The following is a 9564-nucleotide window of genomic DNA, read 5'->3' on the forward strand; positions in this document are numbered from 1 at the left end:
TATTGTTGTTAACTCTGTATAGTGTTCTCCTGATTCTGCTCACTTCACTTTGCATTAGATTATGTCTTCCCAGGTTTTTCTGAAAGCATCCTGATCACCATTTCTTATAGCATACTAGTGTTACATCACAATTATTTACCACAATTTTTTCACCTATTCCTTAACTGACAGGTATCCCCTCAGTTTCTGATTCTTTGCCACAGCAACAATTGCCGCTATAAATATTTTTGTATACATAAGTCTCCTTCTTTCAAAGTCTTTTTGTGATACAGCCATTGTGTTGTTGTTATTGAGTCAGAGGGTATGCAAAGTCTTATAAAATTTTGGACATAGTTCCAAAATGTTCTTAAAAATATATGGATTAGTTCACAACTCCACCAAAAGTACATTAGTGTCCCAATTTTCCCACATTCCCTTGAACATTGGTCATTTTCCTTTTCTGTCATATTAGTCAATATAATAAGTGTGGAATGGTAGCTCAGAGTTGTTTTAATTTGCATTTCTCTTACCAAGAGCAATTTAGAGATTTTCTTTCCAAATGACTAGAGATAACTTTGATTTATTTATCTGAAAACTGCCTTTTCATATCCTTTGACTATCAATTGGATGAGTTATATTTTTTTATAAATTTGACTCAGTTATATATATTTGAGAAATATGCCTTTATCAGAGAAATGTTTGCAAAGTGTTCCCCTCCCCTAGTTTTCTGCTTTCCTTTTACTGTTGGCCTCATTGGTTTATTTTGGGAAAGCTTTTAAAAATTAATGTAAATAAAATCTATTTTGCATCTTGTTCTATATATCTTCTTTGGTCATAAATTCTTTCCTTATCAGTAGAGATGACAAGTGAACTATACTATGCTCTCCTAATTTGTTTATGGTATCTTCTCCTATGTCTAAATCATGTACCTAATTCGACCTTATTTTGGTATATGGTGTTTGTTGTTCTACTCTAGATTCTGTGAAACTAATTTCCAGTTTTTCCAGAAGTTTTTGTCAAATAGTAAGTACTTATCCTGAAAGCCTGGATCTTTGAATTTATCAAAAACTAGATTACTACGTTTATTTACTGCTGTATGTTTACCTAATCTCTCCCACTGATCCACCACACTTTCTCTTTGCCAATAACAAATTGACTTGATGATTACCATTTTGTAATACATTTTGAGATCTGGTACTGTGATGCCACCTTCCTTCACATTTTTTTTTCATTGATTCCCTTAATGTTCTCAATCTTTTGTTCTTCCAAATTAAATTGGTTAGTATTTTTTTCTAATTCTTTAAGATAATTTTTGGCAATTTGATTTGGAACTGAATAAATTAATATAGGTGGAACCATTATTTTCATTTTATTTATAGCCTTCCCATAAGCAATTAATATTTTGCCAATTTTCTAAAATATTATTTTATTTGTATGAAAGGTGTTCTCTAATTATGTTCATGTTATTCTCGGGTTTGTCTTAGTAGGCACGTTCCCAAGAATTTTTATATTGTCCACATTTATTTGAAATGGAATTTATCTTTCTATCTCTTGGTGCTGGACTTTGTGGGTGTAAAAATAATTATGATTTATGTGTGTTTATTCTGTATCCTGCATCTTTGTCAGAGTTATTACTTCGACTAGGAATTTTAGTTGATTCTCTAGGGTTAGCATCATATTATCAGTATACAGTGATAATTTTTTTTTCTCTCATTGCCTTTTTTTTTACTTCCTCCTATTTATTTTCTTCTTTTAATTCTATAACTAGCATTTCCAGTACTGTACTGAATAATAGTGGTAATGATGGGAATCCTTGCTTCACCCCAGATCTTAATAGAAAGACTAATAACTTTTCCCCATTACAGGTAATGCTAGCTAATTGTTTTAGGTAGATACTACTTATCATTTTAAGAAAAGCTCAATTTATTTCTATGTGTTCCAAAGTTTTTAATAAGAGATAGTGTTGTATTTTGTCAAAAGTTTTTAATGAGTCTATTGAAATAATCATGATTTCTATCATTTTTGTTATTGATAAGTCAACTATTCTAGTATTCTTCATAATTGTGAGTCAGCCTTGCATTCTTTGTATAAATCTCATATGGTCATAGTGTATGATCTTTGTGACAGATTTTCACTGTAATTGTCTTGCTAGTGATGTATTAAAATTTTTGCATTGACATTTATTAGGGAAATCAATCAATAGGTTTCTTTTTTGTTGTTTTTGCTCTTTGTGTTTTAGATATCAGCACCATTTTTGTGTCATCAAAGTAATTTGGCAGAATTCCTTTACCCATTTTTCTAAATAGTTCCTCCAATATTGGAATTAATTGTTCCTTAAATTCTTGATAGAATTCACTTGTGATTCCATTTCCAATGGAAATTTTTTCTTAGGGAGTTCATTGATAGCCTGTTCCATTTATTTTTCTAATATAGGGCTATTTAAGTATTTGATTTCTTCTTTTATTAATTTGGGCAATTTATATTTTTGCAAATTCTCACTTAAATTGTAAGACTTATTGGAATATAATTGGGCAAAATAGCTCCTAATAATTGGTTTCATTTCATCTTCATTGGTGGTGAATTCACTCCTGTCATTTTTGATATGGTTAATTTGGTTTTCTTATTTCTTTTTCACTTAAATCCCATTAACCAATGGTTTATTTTATTGTTTTTTTTCACAAAACCATTTCTAGTTTTATTTGATTAATTTCTCCTTTAATTTTCAGAATATATAATTTGGATTTAATTGGGAATTTTTAATTAATTATTTTTTCTAGTTTGTTGTTGTTTTTGCATACCCACTTCATTTATATGCTTTTTCTCTCTTTTATTTATGTATTCATTTAGAGATAAAAAAATTTTCTTCTAAATACTACTTTGACTGTATTCCAGAAATTTTGGAATTTGGTCTCATTGCTGCCATTCTCTTTAATAAAATTACTGACATATTCTATGATCGTTCTTTGACTCACTTATTCTTTAAAATTACATTGTTTCCTATTACCTTTTGATCTGTGCTTCCAGGGCCATTTATTAGATATAATTTTTCTTGGATTATAGTCTAAAAAGGTACATTTAATACTTTTACTTTTCTGCATTTATCTGTGAGGATTTTATACCTCAATATATGGTCATTTTTTATGAAGGTGCAATCTGCAGCTGAGAAAATGATAATACTCCTTTGCATTTCCATTGCTCAAGGGGTCTATTGTGTCTAATATACATGACCTTGTTTTCTTTGTTATTTATTTTATGGTTAGATTTATCTAGCTCTGAGAGGAGAAAACTGAGGTAACTTGTTAGTATAGTTTTACTATTTTCTCCTGTGGTTGATTTAATTTTCTTTTAGGAATTTGGATGATATGCCATCTGGTCCATAGATGTTTATCTATGGAGCCTTTTCACAAGATGTAGTTTCCCTATTTATCCCTTTTTAATTAGGTCTATTTTTGCTCTGTTTTCTTGGGCTTGAAGAATATCTCACTCTTAGCTTTTATTGTCTTTGATGTTCCAGAATATGATTTGAAGATTTATTTTAAAGTTGTTTGGAGGAAACTGTTGGGTGAGATCCTCTGAGTTTCTCCTCTACTCTGCCCTATTGGCTCTTTTAATGCTACTCTAATCCATGATTTCTTTGCAGCTATTTCTTAAAAGCCCCTTCTACATTTTGTGAGAGTTATTTTGATGAAAACTAAGTCATATATTCTGTAAATCTACTCAATCCACTACAATATATCATAAAACTAGGAAAGGTACCAGATTTCTGAGTGTGCCACTGTCATGGCCTCTCAGTTAAAAAAACTCTCAAGCTTTCATGAAAATACCTCACATGCTGAACGTGTTATGTTAATTTCATGGATCTTGCATTCTATTAGAGAAACAATATCTATCTATCTATCTGTGAATAAACAGAATGAATGTCATATTTATTCAATAATAAATGAGGATATGATATAAAATAGTAAATCCTAATAAATCGTCTTATTTAGGTTATGTCTCTTGTTCACTATCAGAGAGTAGTTAAGATTGAATATGGATCCTCTGCTATAGATAGAACAATTCTATTTTATGCTATTTTGATGAAATATTAAATATTATGTTAAAGTAAAAATACAGAACAATATGATAATACTCTCTTTAGAATAAAATTTCAGATAGCCCATGTTACACTTTTTTTTTTGGAAAAATGTGGTTTAAAACCAAAGCATTTAACGGGACATCATTTAAAAAAAATATATGTAAAGGGCTATGTTTTTGTGTCTTTCCACATTGGGCAAGTTAATGTAGTGAATACTGTAGATGTTAGAATTATGCGCTTATGCTTCCGCAAATTTCATATATGGTAAGTATTTTTATTGGATCTGAGCATACAGATAAGGAAAGGATTATGTGACCTAGTTTAGGGGAGTTCCATTAAAATGCAGCCTAAGAAATTCAAAATTAGTTCAACTTGCCTGCTAATGCTTAAGATATCAGAAGTTCCTAAATTTATATGAGTTCGATTGCCATCAAAATGATTATCATCATTTTCCACATGTGCCTTGTATCATCTGAAGCTAAAGAGATGATAAAATGGCTTCCCACTGCTTTATTTGATATTTGAAAATCCATTGGGACCTCACCTTCCAGACCTAATCCTGATTCTTAAGATAATTTTAAATTTAACTCTGCTGTCCTGCTAGTCTGGGGACTCCATTTTGTGATCTTTAAGAGTTACTAGTGTAGACTCAATAGATAACTGTCAATTAAAACTTTCTAGGAACCTTCAGAGCATCAGACATGGCTATTGCCTGTGCAATGTACTGTAGGACACTGGAGTGAAGTATTTTAAAATACAAAACACAGTATGTTTAAGAGAGAGTGCTAGCTCTGTTTAACACATCAGAGTGTTTCTCATTCACTCTGCTTTATAAACTTGACTTCTATGCCTGCTTTAAACCAGCCATGCGAGCTTAATGGTCCTTTCTATCTTCTCTGCCTGAAGGTTAACCTAAGGTCTGGATTAGGTCAATAGACTATATAGCAGAAATCTATGCAGATGGGCCATTAAAGGAGATCAGAACTACTCAGCCTTGTGATATTGCATCCATTTTCCCTTAATACTTTACTATGTGAGGTATTTATACGGAAGGATATTGGAAAGAAAAGACCTTAATAATGAAGGTGGAGTATTGGGCAGCTATCATATTAACTTATTTGAGCATCTTTATTTTGGCAAATACATAAATACTTCTTTAAAACACATAAAGAAAACTTTTTCCGGCCAAGATGGCGGAGTAGAAGCACGACCTTCCCACGGCTCCAGCTTCCACCCTCCCCAATCCATGTAAAAAGGGGACTCTAAACAAACTTTGGAGCTGCAGAAGCCACAAAATGACACAGAGAAGCTAACCTCCCGCTGAGAACAGCCCAGCAGGCTGGCAGGAATTGGCCAGCACAACGCTCTGGGAGCCTAGCCCAGCACCAAGCTGAGGCTTTAGCCCCAGGGCGGGCCTGACCAGCCCCCAGACAGAGGGACTCCAGATCAGCAGCAGCTGTGGCCGTTTCCAGATTTATCAATACATAGATGTGAAGGACAAGGTGAGAGGCCAGTGCAGTCTGGACTTTGGGACCCAGTAAGTAGGAGTGCATTGGCTTTTATCCCCGGAGCGAGAAACCGCTGAGACACCAGCACAGCCAGCCAGCACCATGTGGCGGCTTCAGCTCCTGGCCTGCAGAGTGTAGGGGGACCAAGCACCAATCTGAGGGGTAATCGCTCTTGCTTTAACCTGCTTGGATCTGGATTGCAGTCTAGGGTGGAGGTCTGGGGGGTGTGTCCAGCTTGCCAGAGCGTGTGGAGACCTCAGAGAGGGCACCCATCTAATACCTCCGGCAGCTGAGAAAACCCCAGCTTTTGGGATGAAAACTCCCCTGTCTGGTGGCAGAGTCTTACTGTGGCAAAAAGCCCAAAAGTCAAATCATTGAGTGGCAAAATGAGCAGGCAAAGGAAACAAAGCAGACAGAAGATTCCAACATTACACTCCTATTTTGGGGATAAGGAGGAGCAAGGCATGGAACAGGAGGAAATCAGTGAAATCAGAACTCCTGCGCCAAAAGCTTCAAAGGAAAATACAAGCTGGTTACAGGCCATAGAGGACCTTAAGAAGCAGATAAGAGAAGTGGAGGAAAAATTGGGAAGAGAAATGAGAACAATGCAAGAAAATTATGAAATGAGAGTCAATAGCCTGACTGAAGAAAATAATACCTTAAAAAACAGACTGACTCAAATGGCAAAAGAGGCTCAAAAAGGCAATGAGGAGAAGAATGCCTTAAAAAGTCGAATTTGCCAGATGGAAAAAGAATCTCAAAAGCTCACTGAGGAGAATCATTGCTTCAGAATTAGATTGGAGCAAATGGAAGCTAAGGACTTTATGAGAAATCAAGATCCTTTTAAACAGATCCAAACAAATGAAAGAATAGAAGGCAATGTGAAATATCTCATGGGAAAAACCATTGACCTGGAAAATAGATCCAGGAGAGATAATTTAAAAATTATTGGACTGCCTGAGAGCCATGACCAAAGTAAGAGCCTGGAAAGCATCCTCCAGGAAGTTCTCAAAAAAAACTGCCCTTATGTTTTAGAACGAGAGGGCAAAATAGAGGTTGAAAGAATCCACCGATCACCTCCTGAAAAAGATCCCAAAAAGAAAACTCCTAGGAATATTATAGCCAGGTTCCAGAATTCCCAGATTAAGGAGAGAATATTACAAGCAGCCAGGAAGAAACAATTTGAATATTGTGGAAACACAATCAGGATAACCCAGGATCTGGCAGCTTCTACACTGAGGGATCGAAGGGCCTGGAATGTGATATTCTGGAGGTCAGGGAGCTGGGATTAAAACCAAGAGTCACCTACCCAGCAAAACTGAGTATATGTTTCAGGGGAAAATATGGTCATTTAGTGGAATACAGGACTTTCAAGCATTCTTGCTGAAAAAACCAGAGTTGAATAGAAAATTTGACATTCAGATACAAGTAGCAAGAGAAGCATGAGAAGGTAAACAGGGAAAAGAAATCATAAGGAACGTATCAAAATTGAACTATTTTTTTTTAAAGCAATCAGGGTTGAGTGGCTTGCTCGGGGTTGCGCAGCCGGTTGTTGTTTCTGGGTGTTGTGCTGGGTGTCTGGGCCCGGATTTGATCCGGGTCGTCCCGGCACTGGGGCTGGTGCTCTTGCTCGCAGAGCCACCTGGCCAAAGTTGAACTATTAACATTCCTACATGGAAAAACAGTAATTGTAACTTATGAAACTTTTCTCAGTAGTTGAAGGGATTAGAAATATATATGAGGGTATGCGGGCATATGAATACATATGTGAATGTTTGTATATATGTTTACAGGTATACATAGATAGAGGGCACGGGACCAATTTAACAGGAAGGGATGATACTTAAAAGGTGAAATTAAGAGGTGAGAGGAATATAATGAGAGGAGTTGGGGAGAGACAGAGTGGGGCAAACTATCTCATACAGAAGAGGCAAGGGAAAATGGTTACAATGGAGTGGAAGAATAGGAAGGGAATGGGTCAACATTATTCCTATTGAATCTGGCTTGAGGAGGGAGGAAATACACACTAAATAGGGGATCTCACCCTCCAGGAGAATAGGGGGGGAAGGGGATGTGAGGGGGGATGATGGAAGGGAGGGCAGGCTGGGGGGGAGGGAAGTTGGAAGCACCCACTTTTGAAAAGGGACAGGATCAAAGTAGAGAATAGAACAAGTGAGAGGTGGGATAGGAGGGAGGGAAATATAGTCAGTCTTTTACAATACATCTACTATGTTATTGTTTTGCATTAGCCGCATATGTACAACCTATACTGAACTGCTTGTCTCCCCAGTGGGGGTGGGTGGCAGGGGGGGAAGGGAATGAATCTGGAATTTTAAGTTTTAAAATCAAATATTCTAATATATGTATATGTGTGTGTGTATATATATATATTATATATATATATACTATTATTAATACCATCTTACATGTTATTAAGAAAAAAAAAGATATACAGGCACTGGGGCATAGAGATCCACTGGAAAAGTTGAAGTGGGTATGGGAAAAAATATGGGATAGAGCAGATTGGAGGTGGGGATATCCTATGGGACTGCTGTTTTGGGGGGATGGGTGGGGGAAAAACGGGGAGAAAATTTGTAACTCAACATCTGGTGGAAATGAATGATGTAAATCAGAAGTTAATAAAGCATTAAAAAAAAAGAAAACTTTTTCCTACTGGGAGAAGCAGAGAAAATAATTGAGAATAGTTGCTACATAAATTATTCTTTAGTTACTGTTTTCATGAGTTACAAAATACATGACTGAGAGTCTGCTTCTAAAATAATCTTCAAACAATAAAACCATCAGGTGTTATGGGGAGAAGGTTGGACTTATCCTTTCCAGGGTCATTAGTAGTATTTCAAATTATTAATTATTGGCCCCAGTCACTGAGCCGCCACCGAAGACTCAGCAGCCTTCCCCTCGAGCCCCTTGCTTCCCGACTCTCCGTCCACCCCCCCACCCTCCCCCCTTCTCTGGCCACCTTCCGCAGGCTGTTTCCATCAAGGGAAAAGGAATCGTGTCGTATGCCCACTATCCAGAACCTCCACTCTTTCGACTCCTTTGCTGATGCAAGTAAGGGTGATGACCTGCTTCCTGCTGGGACTGAAGATTATATCCATATAAGAATTCAACAGAGAAACGGCAGGAAGACCCTCACTACTGTCCAGGGGATTGCTGATGATTACAATAAAAAGAAACTAGTGAAGGCATTCAAGAAGAAATTTGCCTGCAATGGTACTGTAACTGAACATCCAGAATATGGAGAAGTAATTCAGCTACAGGATAACAAGCCCAAGAACATATTCCAGTTCCTCGTTGAGATTGGATTGGCTAAGGACGACCAGCTGAAGATTCATGGGTTTTAAGTGCTTGTGGCTCACTGAAGCTTAAGTGAGGATTTCCTTGCAGTGAGTAGAAAAATTCCCTTCTGTCCCTTGTCACAAGTTTAAAAACCTCACAGCTTGTATAATGTAACCATTCGGGGTCCACTGTTTAACTTGGACTAGTGTAACTCATTCATGTAATAAACTGAAAAGAGCCATGCTATCTAGTCTTGAAGTCCCTCATTTATTTAAACAGAGGTGTAAAGCCTGGCAGTGCCCAGCTTGAAACACAAATAATCTAATGTTTCAGTCAAGTCCAAAGCCCTAGTAGCCTCTGAGACCATGTCTATGTGTCCAGGGCTCCTTGGTGCTCCCTCTTCAGAGGTCCCTGTCCATTTAAGAGAACGTTGCTCCTCTCTGATCTGCCTTTGGTGATGCTCAGAAGAGTAAGTTAAACTCGCCACCACCCAGTTCAGCTAGCACCGAGATAAAGAGTCTTTGGTGGCAGAACAGGGATACCCCCTGGTGACTTGCACCACCTGACCAGGAAGGAGTTTCATTTTGGGGCAAGGGCAGGACATTTTCCTTCTTAACATCACACCAAGGTCCAATGTTGTCTGACCAGACTCTTTTTTTTAGTAGTAATAGTGCCCTACCTCTAGGAGATTAACAAGTG

The 9564-nt window shown here is 36.9% G+C and overlaps 1 pseudogene; it reads left to right on the forward strand.

Annotated features, from left to right (window-relative positions):
- The first annotated feature begins 8578 nt into the window (after window positions 1-8578).
- On the forward strand, window positions 8579-9364 carry LOC138152834 (eukaryotic translation initiation factor 1 pseudogene; annotated as a pseudogene).
- The last annotated feature ends 200 nt before the right edge of the window (window positions 9365-9564 follow it).

Source organism: Petaurus breviceps, unplaced genomic scaffold (assembly GCF_028583685.1).
Source record: "Petaurus breviceps papuanus isolate PSGF00001 unplaced genomic scaffold, PetGlider_PUasm1.0 90977, whole genome shotgun sequence".
In the NCBI taxonomy this organism is placed as follows: Eukaryota; Metazoa; Chordata; class Mammalia; order Diprotodontia; family Petauridae; genus Petaurus; species Petaurus breviceps.